Raw genomic sequence first — 19,347 nt, forward strand, 5'->3', positions numbered from 1 at the left:
CGGGCGTGGTACAAAGGTGGGTTACACCCGAAGAAGGGAGGATAATCCTAAAGGATGTACACGAGGGAATATGTGGTCATCACGCGATCAGTCGAGCTATCGCGGCAAAGGTTTTTCGAGCTGGATTTTACTGGTTGACAGCAATCGAGGACGCAAAGGAGATAGTACAAACTTGTGACGCGTGCCAGAGATTTGCCGCAAAACCTCACTCTCCGGCAGTAGAACTGATGCCAATACCATTGTCTTGGCCCTTTGCCCAATGGGGTCTCGATATGGTGGGAAAATTACACAAGGCCTCGCCAGGAGGATATGAGTATATGCTTGTCGCTGTCGACAAATTCACCAAGTGGGTAGAAGCAAAGCCGATAAATTCACCAGATGCAGCGTCAGCAATAAAATTCGTGAAGAGCATTGTTTTTCGATTTGGAGTACCTCACAGCATCGTCACGGACAATGGCAGTAACTTCACATCCAAGGAATTCAAGGCATACTGCACAGAGGTGGGCATCAAATTGCACTTCGTGTCAGTTGGGCACCCACAAACCAATGGTCAAGTCGAGAAAGCCAATGGTATCATCTGCAACGGTATCAAGAAGCGCCTGCTAGGACCTCTTGAAAAGGCTCGACATACTTGGCCAGAAGAGTTGCCAAGTGTTTTATGGAGTATTCGAACAACACCAAATACGGCGACACAGGAAACTCCTTTCTTTCTGGTCCATGGAGCTGAGGCAGTACTACCGATCGAAATAGAGCATGACTCCCCAAGAGTCACAGAATACGATGAAGAAACTTCCAGAAGAGCATTAGAGGATGATGTAGATGCACTCGATGAAGCTCGAGACGAAGTACTATCACGGGTCACCAAGTACCAGCAAGACTTGAAAAACTACCACTGTCGACGACTGCGGCCAAGGTCTTTTCAGGTTGGAGATTTAGTCCTACGGCTCAATCAACAGAGTATTGAAAAACTAGAGTCGCCATGGCTTGGCCCTTACATCGTCACAGAAGTAATCGAAGGAGGAGCATACATGATCAAGGACAAGAAGACAGGGGTTCCCGAGAAAAATCCCTGGAACGTGGCGCAACTCAGGCGGTTATACGCTTAGAGTCGAAATATAGTCCTCCTTTGTAAAAATACAATGTACTAAAATGCCCGCGAGTTTTTAGACGCACTCTTTTCCTTTTCAGGGCACCGAGTGGGGCTGGAAAGGTTTTTAATGAGGCGGGCTCGCGGTGCTGCAATATAGTAAAAGATATTGGTGATATACATATTTTTCATTGACAGACTCGGGGGCTCATAACCCACGACAGCAAAATATATATACTCTCACAAAATAGTAAATTCATCGAGACAAAAAAATAGCATAAGCTCCGGCCAAAGGCTCGGGGGCTTCGCAATATAGATTACACTTCACAATATAGACAACTTCATTAACACAAAGAATTCGACAAAAAATATAGACATGATTTCTCGCAATACAGTACAACTCAGTCAATGCCTAATATACTATCTATGGATAGACCTTTGTTATTTGTAGCAGTCGTCGTATGATCAGCATAGCTCCCTTTGACAAAGAATTCAGAGTCCATCCAAAGAAGTTCGTCCATCATTTCTTCGGCTACAGGAGTCACGATGTCATTGATTTTGTCGACGTTACTTTTTCGCTTCGACTGCTTGGCCAGGCATTTGGAGACAATCGTCGTCAGGTCTAATTTTCGATAGCAGATCTGTATCATGATCATGGCGAATCTTGCTCCAGCAGTCAATTGAGCTCGTACAAAGTTATGAATACGAGGGGCATCCCGAAACTTTTCCATCAAACCAAGAAGAGTGTCGGGCACCTCATTCCGAGGAAACATCGTCTTATAAACCAGGGACAGTGTTCTAGTGCAGAAATCAAGGAACTCACGAACTTGACAAGCGCGATCTTGAAACCTGACAATCTGTCGGGTACGTTCTGGAGTGGCCCAGAACATGGAACCATGGTCAAGAGAAAGGTTAACGAGAAGATTTGTCCTTTGCGTTTACCCTTTCGTATTCGGCAGCAGCGTCGAGAAAGGAACCTATTTGGCGACAGCACAAGAATTTCAAACAAAGGAAACAGCGAGAGACCAGAAGAAATTTTGGTTTAAAAAAAGCATACCTGACATATCTTCACTGGCTTCATTCATCAATTCGAGCATAAGATTCTCTCGAGTGCTCGCCTTTTCAGCTTCAGAAACGGCGGCTTCTTTGGCAGCTATGGCTTCTTGAGCTTGCTGAAGTGCAATTTTCTCTCTCTCGGATGCCTTACGAGATTGCTCCATCATCACAAGAGTTTGCTTCTTCGCATACTGAAGCTGCTGGCGAAGTTCTTCCAAGTCCTGCGCTAAACCTTTACTCAAGGAATCTCCACCAAATTCTTTATCGATAGGCATTTTCTTCGAGCAAGAGGAAGTGGGAAAAACATCGGAAGGAGCAGGAGTTGGAGTATAGTTATCGAACGTCATCTGAAAGAAAACGTTCGACATCAATCATCAAGCAAAATAGAATTCCATTGATTTTCAGAATATTTATGAGATATTACAATAGAGGTTGCCCTAACAAACTAGTGGGGTAACTATCGCCAAAACTACTTTGGCAACAGCATCAAAAGAAAAAAGAAATAAGAAAGAAAGGGTGGTCTACTTGACCTCCGGCTTGGATGCGCTTGGAGCAGGAGTTGGTTTAACACCAAGGAAGGAAAGGATTGGTTTTGAGGGAGGCTTGGCAGCTCTAATTAGAGATTGCCACTTCTTCATCTTTATTTCCCCTATGTCGCCAACCTTGGTCCTGTCGACGTTTTGCTGACTATCAGCAATCAGCGCGATGGTGCCTTCAACGCCAATCTTCAGGCCCTCTTGGCGAAGTTTGAGCCCAAGATCTTCCGGCACGTTGAAGCTTTTGGCAAGAGCAACAAAAGTGTTGGGCTCCTCTTTCTTCGGGAAGAAGTAGGGGAAAAGTTTCGATACACCTGCCTCAACATCAGCAAGGCCTTCGCGTGCTTCATCCCCATGGATTTCAAGAAGGGTAAGCGCGTCGAGAAGCTCGTCGCCTTCAGGACCATCCACTTTGTATTCTTGATGAGTTATCCCTGAAAACAAGCAAAGGGAAGTGCGTCAATAAAAATGCTCGAAAAAACGTGAAGTAACCTGAAGAAATGCACAAGGATGCGAGCACTTACTAACAAAACGTCGACTCTGCGACTGCAAGCGACTGAGGATACTTTCTTCTCGAGAATTTTGCTCAGTTATTTTGTCGCTCAAAGCAGTTTCTGCGTCGTGAAGCCTCTTCCGAAGATCTTCAACACCAGCAGCATCTGCCTTGGCCTTTTCAGCATCCGCCTTGGCCTTCTTAGCATCTGCTTCAGCCTTTTTACGATCCTTTTCACTCTGCTCCAATTTTTGAGCAAGTGCATCAACACGCTTGTTGGCTTCCGCAAGATTTTCTGGCAAAATAGTCAAAAACCAGTCAAAATCACGACAAGAAAGGAGTAAGCAGTCATGGGCCAGGAGAAGCAGCAGAATATTACCTTCAGCCTCGTTAGCATGATCACGGTACCCGAAGAATTGGGCACCAAAGCGGATGAATTTCTTAATCAAAGGCTGACGAAGAAAGATAGAGAAAAGAAAGCGTCAACATAAAAAAAAGCTCGACAGAACAAAGCAAAAAAGAAGCAAACAACGAAAAAACTCGATAGCATCGGAAAATACTTAGCAGAAAAAAAGGAGAAGGGACTTACATCATCCAAAAGAGGAGTCGTGGAGCCACCCAATTGAAAGGCAGGCTCCGTGATTGATTCAACCCTTGCCCTTTTTGGCGAGGGGACACGGGGGCTTGCAGGACGAGTAGGCTGTTCGGTGTTTTGTTGAGGAGGCGAAGATTCTTCTCCTTGAACTTGCACTTCAGAAACAACTAAAGTACGCGACGTACTCGTTCGAGCAGTCGCGTCAATAGCTTGCGCTTCTTCCTCGTCACCACTGCAGTAAAATGGCGACAGTATAAGAAGCAAGATAGGCAACAAACGTCAAGAGCAAAACAGTAAGAAGTAAGGGGTAACTTACGAGCTGACGAGGGCATCATCGTATGGATTGAAAGCTGCCTTCCTATCTAATGGACCAGCTTCTTCGGCTTTGGGGGTGCCGGAATCTTCGACTTCATTCCTCTTCCTCTTGTTCCTTGGAGAAACAGCAGGAGGAAGGGAGTGTGTCGAGGCAGTGGCCTCAGACTCAGCGTCTTTTTCAGAAGAAGCCGCGGATTTGTGAGAACCCACGACTTCACTTTCAGGGCGCGAGGTACCTTGGTTGTCATCATCGACAACGGTACGGTCTTCAACTTCTCCACCCCCAGGAAGAGGAGGAAGAGAAGCGACAACGGGGTGGTTCTGAGAAAAAGAAAGAGTGTCGATAAAAAAGAAGTTATGCAAAAAAAGCTAGCAAGACAGTAGTCGATAAAATAGTAAAACTCGAGGAGACAATATAGCAACTAAGAGGAAAAATTACCTCATAAAGGGGATTGGCGCCACTATATGGCGTAATGCGGCAAGAGGATGGAATTGGATCCTTCTTGTTGAGCGATGAGATTTTGCGGATAAGTTTTTCAAAGTCCTTCAAACGAAGGTCTTTTGAGAGCCTGTCGATATCTTCTTCACCAGCATACTTCCAGAGGGGATTTTTGCGAGCCTGGAGAGGCTGCACTCTAATCCTAAGGAAATAGGAAGTAATCTCAATACCCAAAAGTTCCTTGCCGCGGGTGTTCTGTAGCTCGTGGATGCGAGTCATCAGCGCTTCTGTCGCCAACTTCTCAGCTTCGGTAGCTTCAGCATCCCAGGAACGGCGGCGAAGGATTTTGGCTTCTCCGTCAAAAGGGGCGATGTTGTCCTCCACTGGATTGGAGCTTTCTTCGTGGATATACAGCCATTTCTTTTGCCAACCTTGGACAGAGTCGGGGAATCTGACGTCGAAATATTCAACGTAAGAACGAACACAGATAACAACGCCGCCAATATTGTAGGCGACGTTGTGGGAGCCATTACGGCGGAGGCAGAAGATACGCTTCCACAGAGCCCAATTAGGTTGGACCCCGAGGAAGCACTCACACAATGTGATAAAAATCGACACGTGGAGGATGAAATTGGGCGTCAACTGATGCAGTTGAAGCCCATAGACAAACAAAAGACCCCGAAGAAACTCGTGGATTGGGGGAGAAAGACCTCGGATGAGGTGGTCAATGAACTGACCCGATACTCGATTGGAGGCTTTGGATAGCTCTCCTCCTTGGGGAAGCGGAGAGAGTTCTCCTTCTTGCTGAACCCCATCTTCTTCAGCAGGTTGATGTCTTGGGCAGAGATCTTGGATCTTTCCCACTCGGCGCTTCCCAGATCCGCCGTCGTCATCTTCGACTCCGGAGTGCTGTGCCTAGTCAAACGGATGCGAGGCGGCATCAATGAGCTTGGCGGCGAAGGGTGTGAGTGTGGTTGAGCGCTTGAAGCGATGGGAGCAATGGAGGATTTTGCAGAGGAGAAGCAGAGGTGCGGCGCGAGCGAACGGACTAGAGGAGGAAGACAATACCTTTATATAGAGGTGCGGCGAATCGACGCGCCGTTGGATTGAGAGATTGCGGGACAGATGGTGTACACGTGGACAAGGGGTAAAAAGTAATTTCATACAAACGAGAATGCACAGGAGCTACAGTACGTGCGCCAGAAAAAGCGGAGGACGTGTGTCCCCCACTTGCACGACGTGTCAATACGATGCGTAATTTGGGCCCGCAAGGCAGCGGGGGAGAACTTCTCGCGTTTTCTAGGAACAGCGATCGTGGCTATCGTCAGCAGTGATGTCACCTTAGCAAGAGAAAATTTTGACTCAACAGCTTCATAAAAAAGGCGACAGCAGAAGATTATGGATTATTTTGATAGCCTTTGATCAAATACAAGTTTTTGATCAAATGCTCAGGGGCTACTTTGGACAAATGAAAAATTCGAGAAAGACAAAATAGAAATGGCGAGAGCCTATGATAAAATACAAGTATTTGCTCATAGCCTCGGGGGCTACTGATACGTCTCCGACGTATCGATAATTTCTTATGTTCCATGCCACATTATTGATGATATCTACATGTTTTATGCACACTTTATGTCATATTTATGCGTTTTCCGGAACTAACCTATTGACGAGATGCCGAAAGGCCAGTTGCTGTTTTCTGCTGTTTTTGGTTTCAGAAATCCTAGTAAGGAAATATTTTCGGAATCGGACGAAATCAACACCGGAGATCTTATAATTCCAGGAAGCTTCCAGAGCACCGGAGAAAAGTCAGAGGGGAGCCAGGGGGGCCCCACCCCACAGGGCGGCGCGGCCCAGGGGGGGCGTCCCCCTACTGTGTGGGCACCCCGTGGCCCCTCCGACTCCGCCTCTTCGCCTATTTAATCGTCCTTGACCTAAAACCTCGGCCCCGTTCGACGAAACCAGAGAAAACCATCCAGAGCCGCCGCCATCGTGAAACTCCAATTCGGGGGACAGAAGTCTCTGTTCCGGCACCCTGCAGGGACGGGGAATTGCCCCCGGAGTCATCTCCACTGCCATCTCCACCGCCATCTTCACCGCCATCGTTGTCTCCATGATGAGGACGGAGTAATTCACCCCCGGGGCTGAGGGCTCCGCTGTAGCTATGTGGTTCATCTCTCTCTCTCTTTGTGATCAAGTTGAATATCATCTATGTGCTACTCTAGTGATGTTATTAAAGTAGTCTATTCCTCCTGCACGGTGTAATGGTGACAGTGTGTGCATCGTGTAGTACTTGGCGTGGATTATGATTGTGATCTCTTGTAGATTATGAAGTTAACTATTGCTATGTTAGTATTGATATGATCTATGCCTCCTTCATAGTGTGATGGTGACAGTGTGTATGCTACGTTAGTTCTCGGTGTAATTGTGTTGATCTATCTTACACTCTAAGGTTATTTAAATATGAATATTGAATATTGTGGAGCTTGTTAACTCCGGCATTGAGGGTTCGCGTAATCCTACACAATTAGTGGTGTTCATCATCCAACAAGAGGGTGTAGAGTAGTCCTATTATGTGATCATTGTTGAGAGTGTCCACTAGTGAAAGCAGGATCCCTGGGCCTTGCTTCCAAGCATTGAATCTCCGTTTGTTTACTGTTTTGTTGCATGTTTACTCGCTGCCATATTTTATTCAGATTGCTATTACCACTCACACTCATCCATATTACTTGCATCTCACTATCTCTTCGCCGAACTAGTGCACCTATTGTATTAGGTGTGTTGGGGACACAAGAGACTTCTTGCTTTGTGGTTGCAGGGTTGCTTGAGAGGGATATCTTTGACCTCTTCCTCCCTGAGATCGATAAACCTTGGGTGATCCACTTAAGGGAAACTTGCTGCTGTTCTACAAACCTCTGCTCTTGGAGGCCCAACACTGTCTACAAGAATAGAAGCACCCGTAGACATCAAGCACTTTTCTGGCGCCGTTGCCGGGGAGGAAAGGTAAAAGGCACTCATACTCCGGTTCCGTGTAACAAGATTTTTCTGGCGCCATTGTGTGTGTGCTCGAAGCTATTTCCTTTAGATCCTGCAATTGCATCTTTTTGTTTCTTGTTTACACTAGTAAGGCATAATGGGCAACAATGAGCTTCTTATTCTATTTCCTGATTTAAGACATGGATGGTTTGATCCGAAAATTAAAAAAAACATGGAACATATTAGTATGAACACTTTGAACACCATTGTTGCTAATGATATGGAAAATTCTAAGCTTGGGGAAGCTGGCTTTGATGAGTATGATATTTTTAGTCCACCAAGCATTGAGGAGAAAATTTACTTTGATGATACTTTACCTCCTATTTATGATGATTATAATGATAATAGTCTTTTAGTACCGCCTGTTATGGAGGATACATTTGATTATGATTACAATATGCCTCCTATATTTGATGATGAGAATAATAATGATAGCTACTTTGTCGAATTTGCTCCCACTACAACTAATAAAATTGATTATGCTTATGTGGAGAGTAATAATTTTATGCATGAGACTCATGATAAGAATGCTTTATGTGATAGTTATATTATTGAGTTTGCTCATGATGCTACTGAAAGTTATTATGAGAGAGGAAAATATGGTTGTAGAAATTTTCATGTTACTAAAACACCTCTCTATGTGCTGAAATTTTTGAAGCTACACTTGTTCTATCTTTCTATGCTTGTTGCACTATGCTTCATGAATTTGTTTATGTACAAGATTCCTTTGCATAGGAAGTGGGTTAGACTTAAATGTGTTTTGGATTTGCTTATTGGTGCTCCCTTTTGCTTCAAATACTATTCCTTGCGAGTGCATCATTAAAACTGCTGAGCCCATCTTAATGGCTATACAGAAAGAACTTCTTGGGAGATAACCCATGTGTTTATTTTGCTACAGTAATTTTGTTTTATATTTGTGTCTTGGAAGTTGTTACTACTGTAGCAACCTCTCCTTATCTTAGTTTTGTTGCATTGTTGTGCCAAGTAAAGTCTTTGATAGTAAGGTTCATACTAGATTTGGATTACTGCGCAGAAACAGATTTCTTGCTGTCACGAATCTGGGCCTAATTCTCTGTAGGTAACTCAGAAAATTATGCCAATTTACGTGAGTGATCCTCAGATATGTACGCAACTTTCATTCAATTTTAGCATTTTCATTTGAGCAAGTCTGGTGCCTCAATAAAATTCGTCTTTACGGACTGTTCTGTTTTGACAGATTCTGCCTTTTATTTCGCATTGCCTCTTTTGCTATGTGGGATGGATTTCTTTGTTCCATTAACTTCCAGTAGCTTTAAGCAATGTCCAGAAGTGTTAAGAATTATTGTGTCACCTCTGAACATGTGAATTTTTGATTGTGCACTAACCCTCTAATGAGTTGTTTTGAGTTTGGTGTGGAGGAAGTTTTCAAGGGTCAAGAGAGGAGGATGATATACTACAATCAAGAAGAGTGAAAAGTCTAAGCTTGGGGATGCCCCGGTGGTTCATCCCTGAATATTTCAAGAAGACTCAAGCATTTAAGCTTGGGGATGCCCAAGGCATCCCCTTCCTCATCGACAAATTATCAGGTTCCTTCTCTTGAAACTATATTTTTATTCGGCCACATCTTATGTACTTTACTTGGAGCGTCTGTTTGTTTTCATTTTTATTTTTGTTTGAATAAATGCTTGTGTGGGAGAGAGACACGCTCCGCTGGTTCATAGGAACACATGTGTTCTTAGTCTTTAATTTTCATGGCGAAGGTTGAAACTGCTTCGTTAATTGTTATATGGTTGGAAACGGAAAATGCTACATGTAGTAATTGGTATGATGTCTTGAATAACTTGATACTTGGCAATTGTTGTGCTCATGTTTAAGCTATTGCATCATATACTTTGCACCTATTAATGAAGAAATACATAGAGCTTGCTAAAATTTGGTTTGCATAATTGGTCTCTCTAAGGTCTAGATAATTTCTAGTAAGAGTTTGAACAACAAGGAAGACGGTGTAAAGTCTTATAATGTTTACAATATGTCTTTTATGTGAGTTTTGCTGCACCGGTTCATCCTTGTGTTTGTTTCAAATAAACCTTGCTAGCCTAAGCCTTGTATCGAGAGGGAATACTTCTCATGCATCCAAATACTTGAGCCAACCACTATGCCATTTGTGTCCACCATACCTACCTACTACATGGTATTTCTCCGCCATTCCAAAGTAAATTGCTTGAGTGCTACCTTTAAACAATTCAAAATTTATCACCTCTGATTTGTGTCAATGTTTTATAGCTCATGAGGAAGTATGTGGTGTTTATCTTTCAATCTTGTTGGGCAACTTTCACCAATGGACTAGTGGCTTCATCCGCTTATCCAATAATTTTGCAAAAAGAGCTGACAATGGGATTCCCAGTCCCAAATTAATTAACCTAAATAGACACTCCTCCATGGTATGTGATTGTTGGACGGCACCCGAAGGATTCGGTTAGCCATGGCTTGAGAAAGCAAAGGTGGGGAGGAGTGTCATCTAAATAAAACTAAAATAAAAAGGCACTCCTTCATGGTATGAGATTGTTGGCAGGCACCCGAGGATTCGGTTAGCCATGGTTTGTGAAAGCAAGGTTGGAAGGAGTGCCACCCAAAAATAAAATAAAATGGGAGCCGCTCTTTGAAGGTTTGTCTGGCAAGGGGGTTAGAGTGCCCATTACCATTCGTTGACAACAACAAACACATCTCAAAACTTTATTTTTATGCTCTCTTTATGTTTTCAAAATAAAAGCTCTAGCACAAATATAGCAATCGATGCTTCCCTCGTCGAAGGGCCATTCTTCTACTTTTATGTTGAGCCAGTTCACCTATTTCTCTCCGTCTCAAGAAGCAAACACTTGTGTGAACTGTGCATTGATTCCTACATACTTGCATATTGCACTTGTTATATTACTCTATGTTGACAATTATCCATGAGATATACATGTTACAAGTTGAAAGCAACCGCTGAAACTTAATCTTCCTTTGTGTTGCTTCAATACCTTTACTTTGAATTATTGCTTTATGAGTTAACACTTATGCAAGACTTATTGATGCTTGACTTGAAGTACTATTCATGAAAAGTCTTTGCTATATGATTCATTTGTTTACTCATTGTATTACCATTGCTTTGATCGCTGCATTCATTACATATGCTTACAACAGTATGATCAAGGGTATGATGGCATGTCACTCCAGAAATTATCTTTGTTATCGTTTACCTGCTCGGGACGAGCAGAAACTAAGCTTGGGGATGCTGATACGTCTCCGACGTATCGATAATTTCTTATGTTCCATGCCACATTATTGATGATATCTACATGTTTTATGCACACTTTATGTCATATTTATGCGTTTTCCGGAACTAACCTATTGACGAGATGCCGAAAGGCCAGTTGCTGTTTTCTGTTGTTTTTGGGTTCAGAAATCCTAGTAAGGAAATATTTTCAGAATCGGACGAAACCAACACCGGAGATCTTATAATTCCAGGAAGCTTCCAGAGCACCGGAGAAAAGTCAGAGGGGAGCCAGGGGGGCCCCACCCCACAGGGCGGCGTGGCCCAGGGGGGGCGCCCCCCTATTGTGTGGGCACCCCGTGGCCCCTCCGACTCCGCCTCTTCGCCTATTTAATCGTCCTTGACCTAAAACCTCGGCCCCGTTCGACGAAACCAGAGAAAACCATCCAGAGCCGCCGCCATCGCGAAACTCCAATTCGGGGGACAGAAGTCTCTGTTCCGGCACCCTGCCGGGACGGGGAATTGCCCCCGGAGTCATCTCCACCGCCATCTCCACTGCCATCTTCACCGCCATCGCTGTCTCCATGATGAGGAGGGAGTAATTCACCCCGGGGCTGAGGGCTCCGCTGTAGCTATGTGGTTCATCTCTCTCTCTTTATGATGAAGTTGAATATCATCTATGTGCTACTCTAGTGATGTTATTAAAGTAGTCTATTCCTCCTGCACGGTGTAATGGTGACAGTGTGTGCATCGTGTAGTACTTGGCATGGATTATGATTGTGATCTCTTGTAGATTATGAAGTTAACTATTGCTATGTTAGTATTGATATGATCTATGCCTCCTTCATAGTGTGATGGTGACAGTGTGCATGCTATATTAGTTCTCGGTGTAATTGTGTTGATCTATCTTACACTCTAAGGTTATTTAAATATGAACATTGAATATTGTGGAGCTTGTTCACTCCGGCATTGAGGGTTCGCGTAATCCTACACAATTAGTGGTGTTCATCATCCAACAAGAGGGTGTAGAGTAGTCCTATTATGTGATCATTGTTGAGAGTGTCCACTAGTGAAAGCAGGATCCCTGGGCCTTGCTTCCAAGCATTGAATCTCCGTTTGTTTAATGTTTTGTTGCATGTTTACTCGCTGCCATATTTTATTCAGATTGCTATTACCACTCACACTCATCCATATTACTTGCATCTCACTATCTCTTCGCCGAACTAGTGCACCTATTGTATTAGGTGTGTTGGGGACACAAGAGACTTCTTGCTTTGTGGTTGCAGGGTTGCTTGAGAGGGATATCTTTGACCTCTTCCTCCCTGAGATCGATAAACCTTGGGTGATCCACTTAAGGGAAACTTGCTGCTGTTCTACAAACCTCTGCTCTTGGAGGCCCAACACTGTCTACAAGAATAGAAGCACCCGTAGACATTAGCTACTCCCATCGGGAGCGCTGTTCGCGCACCCGAGAGATTTGAAAAACTATGCGACAGGTCAAAAATATAGCGACATAAGGCGTGGAGCCTACACCCAAGCACAAGTCCTTGGTTGTAGCCTCGGGGGCTACTCCCATCGGGAACGCTGTTCGCGTGCCCGATGAAATTATAAAAAAGAGAGAGAAAAAGAAGAAGAAAAAGTGAGCATATTTCGAGTTATATAAATAACTCTACATATACTCCCATCGGGAGAGCAATATAAGTCATCCGTTGACTCAATAAAATGTGCTATTCCAACAGCCGAAAAAGCACTCGACAATATATTCTCAGAACGCCAAAGTTGCGAACAATTTCTGAATGCCGCAAAACTTTGCGAAGGTAAGACCCCAGATCCGTTCTGTGTGGCGTGGCGCCGTCTCTGACGTCGGTTTGCTACTTTTTTCCGTATCAACAGATACGAAAAAATCCTAACGGACGTGTTAGGTACCCGATAAATATGACTGGGACTCGACATAATGGTAAGACCTTAAGCGGCGCCTGTTGAAGTTTACACCAGTATCCCGAGATCATGTCCAGGGACGTGATCTTGAAGTAGGTTTTTGCGGATTGCCACTAGAGCAGTTAACTAGTACCTGATCCGTCAGATGAACTAGCCCCAACTACCATTATCCCTGTACAATATAGGAATTCGTATGCAAAGATATGTGGTAAAGTTCAGAATTATCGAATAAATATAAAGGTGGAGATTTTCCCTGACTCTACGATTCAAGGAAAATCTCGGGGGCTACTGACATAGGCATCCCGAATGGGCCTACCAAAGATGGTACCCGGGGTTTAGTGAAGGCCCACGACTCGATGAATATGAAGATTCGGAAGCCCAAGCTAGTATTAAGGAAAGCTAGAGTTGTATTAGGAGAGAACACTTGTAATATTGCGGGATGAGTTGGAAACCTTCCCGAACTCTGTAACTTGTATATCACGAATCCCTCGGCTCCACCTCCTATATAAGGGGGAGTCGAGGGACAAAGAAAGCATCGATTCATTGTATCACAAACCCTAGTTTTCATATCGTCGAGTACTTTTCGGCTGAAACCTTCGAGATCTACTTGCCCTCTACTTCTAACTAAAACCCTAGTCTACAACCCGTAGGCATTGACAAGTTAATCCCTTGTCACCGCCTACACCGGCAACAGAGGAAGCAAATGATAATGATCATGAAACTTCGAACGAGGAAGCTACTGAACCTCGCAGATCGACAAGGGAACGTACCACTCCTGATTGGTATGATCCTTGTCTAAATGTCATGATTGTGGACAACAATGATGAAGACCCTGCGACGTATGAAGAAGCGATGATGAGCTATGATACGTCCAATTTGCATCACTATTTTATATCATAATTTGCTGTTATTCATTGATATATTTCATATTTGGAGATAATACTTATGTTATTTCATCTATTTTGCATGTTTCATGATTATTGGAGGATCGAGCACCGGAGCCAGGATTGTGCTGGAAAAAGCGCCGTCAGAATGCAATATTTCGGAAGATCAACAGTTGACGGAAATTATATGAAAAATCCTATTTTTCCAGAAGACGAAGGGAGCCAGAAGGGGGAGCCGAGGGGACCCAAGGTGGGCCCACCTCATAGGCCGGCACGGCCCAATGCCTGGCCGCGCCGCCCTGTGAGGAGGGGGCTGATACGTCTCCGATGTATCGATAATTTCTTATGTTCCATGCCACATTATTGATGATATCTACATGTTTTGTGCACACTTTATGTCATATTTATGCGTTTTCTGGAACTAACCTATTGACGAGATGCCGAAGGGCCAGTTGTTGTTTTCTGCTATTTTTGGTTTCAGAAATCCTAGTAAGGAAATATTTTCGGAATCGGACGAAATAAACTCCGGAGATCTTATAATTTCAGGAAGCTTCCAGAGCACCGGAGAAAAGTCAGAGGGGAGCCAGGGGGCCCCACCCCACAGGGCGGCGCGGCCCAAGGGGGGGCGCGCCCCCCTATCATCTGGGCACCCCGTGGCCCCTCCGACTCCGCCTCTCCGCCTATATAATCGTCCCTGACCTAAAAACCTCGACCAGTTCGACGAAAACAGAGAAAACCATCCAGAGCCGCCGCCATCGCGAAACTCCAATTCTGGGGACAGAAGTCTCTGTTCCGGCACCCTGCCGGGACGGGGAATTGCCCCCGGAGCCATCTCCACCGCCGTCTCCACCGCCATCTTCACCGCCATCGCTGTCTCCATGATGAGGAGGGAGTAATCCACCCCCGGGGCTGAGGGCTCCGCTGTAGCTATGTGGTTCATCTCTCTCTTTATGTGATCTAGTTGAATATCATCTATGTGCTACTCTAGTGATGTTATTAAAGTAGTCTATTCCTCCTCCATGATGTAATGTTGGCAGTGTGTGCATCATGAAGTACTTGGTTTATGCTATGATTGTGATCTCTTGTAGATTATGAAGTTAACTATTACTATGATGGTATTGATGCGATCTATTCCTCCTTTCATAGTGTGATGGTAGAAGTGTGCATGCTATGTTAGTACTTGGTTTGGTTGTGTTGATCTATCTTGCACTCTTAGGTTATTTAAATATGAACATTGAATATTGTGGAGCTTGTTAACTCCGGCATTGAGGGTTCGTGTAATCCTACACAATGGTGTTCATCATCCAACAAGAGGGTGTAGAGTAGTCCTATTATGTGATCATTGTTGAGAGTGTCCACTAGTGAAAGCAGGATCCCTAGGCCTTGTTTCCAATACTGCTATCGCTGCTTGTTTACTGTTTTACTGCGTTTCTACTGCCTGCAATATCACCACCATCAACTACACGCCAGCAAGCACTTTTCTGGCACCGTTGCTACTGCTCGTATTTATTCATACCACCTGTATTTCACTATCTCTTCGCCGAACTAGTGCACCTATTAGGTGTGTTGGGGACACAAGAGACTTCTTGCTTTGTGGTTGCAGGGTTGCATGAGAGGGATATCTTTGACCTCTTCCTCCCTGAGATCGATAAACCTTGGGTGATCCACTTAAGGGAAACTTGCTGCTGTTCTACAAACCTCTGCTCTTGGAGGCCCAACACTGTCTACAAGAATAGAAGCTCCCGTAGACATCAAGCACTTTTCTGGCGCCGTTGCCGGGGAGGAAAGGTAAAAGGCACTCATACTCCGGTTCAGTGTAATGATGCTTTTCTGGCGCCATTGTGTTTGTGCTCGAAGCTATTTCCTTTAGATCCTGCAATTGCATCTTTTTGTTTCTTATTTACACTAGTTTGGCATAATGGACAACAATGAGCTTCTTACTTTATTTCCTGATTTAAGACATGGATGGTTTGATCCGAAAATTAAAAAACCCATGGAACATATTAGTATGAATGCAATCACTGCTAATACTATGGATAAGTCTAAGCTTGGGGAAGCTAGTTTATATAAAAATAATCTTTTTTGCTCTTCAGCTTTTGAAGAAATATTTTGCTCTGATAATGCTTTATCTCCCATATGCGATAACTCTAATGATGCTTCTAATATTTTAAATCCACGTACTGCAAGTACTTCTTTCAAGATACCCATGAAAATTATTGAACGTGTTATGGATAACCGCTATGAAGGGGATGGAACTGTCCATCCTGAAGATCATTTACTGTTTTTGCATGAATTATGCGGGTTATTCAAGTGTGCAGGTATCTCTATGGATGAAGTGAGGAAGAAGCTATTCTCTGTTTCGCTGTCTGGTAAAGCGGCGCATTGGTATAAATTGTTGGAGAATAGTCATTCTCTTGGTTGGGAGGAAATTGCATCTCTCTTTTATTCTAAATTTTATCCTCCTCATGAAGTGCATATTGATAGGAATTATATTTATAACTTTTATCCTCGTGATGGAGAGAGTATTTCTCAAGCGTGGGGGAGATTGAAATCACTAATGCTCAAATGTCCTATTCATGAGCTCCCCCGTAATGTTATTGTTAAAAAAATTTATGCGAGGCTTTCAGGACAACACAAGGACTATCTGGATGCCTGTTCGGAGGGATCTTTCACAAGCAAGGAGGTTGAAGCTAGGTGGGATCTTCTTGATCGGATTGAGGAGAACGCTGAAGGATGGGAGAACAATGAAGGTAAAGAGTCAGGTATAAATTATGCTATGAGTGCATTGAAGCTTTTATGAATACTGATCAATTTTGAAATATGGGTGCTACTTATGGTCTTGACTCTCAAGTTGCTGCAAATCTTTATAAAGCCTTTGCTTCTCATTTTGAATTGCCTAAAAAGAATTTTGATAAGTATCATGAACCTTTTAAAGAGGCTTGCATGAAGAATGAAATTGTTGTTAATGATTGCAATAAGCATGCTCAAACTCCTAAGAATGCTATTTCCTATAAGCATGTTAATTTTTGTGGAATGCATAGACCTTGTGGAATTAATCAAGTCAAAGATGAATATTGCATCCATCATATTAATGAAAAAACTAGAAAGTGGCTTAGGGCTCTAGATGATCTTGGTAAAAAAGTTTTTGCCCTCTATCCTTTTATTTGTGAAGTTTGCCATGAAGTGGGTCATTTTAATTTTCAATGCTCCTCCAATGATAATTTGAATCCAATGAGTGCTGCAAATTTGTATTGTGATGATGAAATTACTCCTAATCAGCATGATGAACTTACTTTATTTTTGGGGTGTGAAGAACTGTCGAGAAAAATCTCTTTGTTACATATGAGTGATCTTGATATTGATGATGTCCTGCATGGGTGTTTTTCTTATTACATTGATAATAGCCATACAAATACTTACATACAAAATATTTTAGAAGATGACACCTTGCCAAAATATGATAGGACCGCTGTGTGTTTTCAACTAATTAATGAAAAGGAGGGATCCTCCCAAGTTTCTTCTATTGTTTCTGAAAGTAAATCAGGTTATGCGGACAAGCCACCTTTCAAGCCTCTTCCTCCGAAAGAAGGGAACGAGGAGAAGGAAGAGAAGAAGAAGAAGAAGAAGAAGAAGAAGAAGAAGAAGAAGAAGAGGAAGGAGAATAAAAAGAAGGAGGTAACGGCATATCCCCGCATGAATGAGATAACGCTAGGTAACCGTAAGTATGTTGCTCCTAATGATTATTATGATAATTAATCTGAATACGATGATCTTCCTATGCTCTCTACATACATTAGTGATCATGATTTGAATGAGCACACTACTTTTGATATTGCAAATCTCTGGGAAACTAATTCTGAAAATGATGATGATAATAATTACCATAGTGTCAGTGCTATCCATGCTTCCTCCCATAATGATATAGAAAGCTCTAAGCTTGGGGAAGAGGTGTTTGAAAATCCTTTTTCTACTGATCATTATGTGTTTGATACATCTCCTTCTAATAACAATGATGGTATGGTCATAGATAAACCGACTGTGAAAGATAACTATTCTATTTCTTATGATGACACTGTGCCTCCGATCTTTGATGATTATTATAAAGAATGCCATGATATAGGTTATAACTATCCTTATGAAACTTGTCATAGTCATGATTGGATTACCAAAAACAATTCTTTTAATATGCAACTTGTTTACCATGTTCAAATTCTTGATAATAATCTTTCTCCAATTACTATTAATGAGAATAACTCTTCTTATGCCAAAATTAATGATACTTCTATGCATATGAACCATGATAAGAATGTTTTAAGTGATGGGTATATTGTGGATTTCATCAATGATGCTACTGAAAGCTATTATGAGAGAGGGAAATATGTGCATCTTAATAATATTAAGTTTCCCCTCTTTATGTTGAGAATCTTGAAGTTACTCGTGTTTTATCCTCTTATGCTTGTCACTTTGTTCTTCATGAATTCATTTGTGTACAAGACTCCTCTGCATAGGAAACATGTTAGACTTAAATGTGTTTTGAATTTGCCTCTTAATGCTCTCTTTTGCTTCAAATACTATTTCTTGCGAGTGCATCATTAAAACTGTTGAGCCCATCTTAACGGCTATAAAGAAAGAACTTCTTGGGAGATAACCCATGTGTTTATTTTGCTACAGTATTTTGTTTTATATTTGTGTCTTGGAAGTTGTTACTACTGTAGCAACCTCTCCTTATCTTAGTTTTGTTGAATTGTTGTGCCAAGTAAAGTCTTTGATAGTAAGGTTCATACTAGATTTGGATTACTGCGCAGAAACAGATTTCTTGCTGTCACGAACCTGGGCAAAATTCTCTGTAGGAAACTCAGAAAATTATGCCAATTTACGTGAGTGATCCTCAGATATGTACGCAACTTGCATTCAATTTGAGCATTTTCATTTGAGCAAGTCTGGTGCCTCAATAAAATTCGTCTTTACGGACTGTTCTGTTTTGACAGATTCTGCCTTTTATTTCGTATTGCTTCTTTTGCTATGTTGGATGGATTTCTTTGTTCCATTAACTTCCAGTAGCTTTGAGCAATGTCCAGAAGAGTTAAGAATGATTGTGTCACCTCTGAACATGTGAATTTTTGATTATGCACTAAACCTCTAATGAGTTTGTTTCGAGTTTGGTGTGAAAGAAGTTTTCAAGGGTCAAGAGAGGAGGATGATATACTATGATCAAGGAGAGTGAAAGCTCTAAGCTTGGGGATGCCCCGGTGGTTCATCCCTGCATATTTCAAGAAGACTCAAGCATCTAAGCTTGGGGATGCCCAAGGCATCCCCTTCTTCATCGACAAATTATCAGGTTCCTTCTCTTGAAACTATATTTTTATTCGGTCACATCTTATGTGCTTTACTTGGAGCGTCTGTATGTTTCTTGTTTTTGTTTTTGTTTGAATAAATGTTCGTTTGGGAGAGAGACACGCTCCGCTGGTTCATATGAACACATGTGTTCTTAGCCTTTAATTTTCATGGCGAAGGTTGAAACTGCTTCGTTAATTGTTATATGGTTGGAAACGGGAAATGCTACATGTAGTAATTGGTAAAATGTCTTGGGTAATGTGATACTTGGCAATTGTTGTGCTCATGTTTAAGCTCTTGCATCATATACTTTGCACCTATTAATGAAGAAATACATAGAGCTTGCTAAAATTTGGTTTGCATAATTGGTCTCTCTAAAGTCTAGATAATTTCTAGTATTGA

The sequence above is a fragment of the Lolium perenne genome, chromosome 7 (assembly GCF_019359855.2).
Source record: "Lolium perenne isolate Kyuss_39 chromosome 7, Kyuss_2.0, whole genome shotgun sequence".
In the NCBI taxonomy this organism is placed as follows: Eukaryota; Viridiplantae; Streptophyta; class Magnoliopsida; order Poales; family Poaceae; genus Lolium; species Lolium perenne.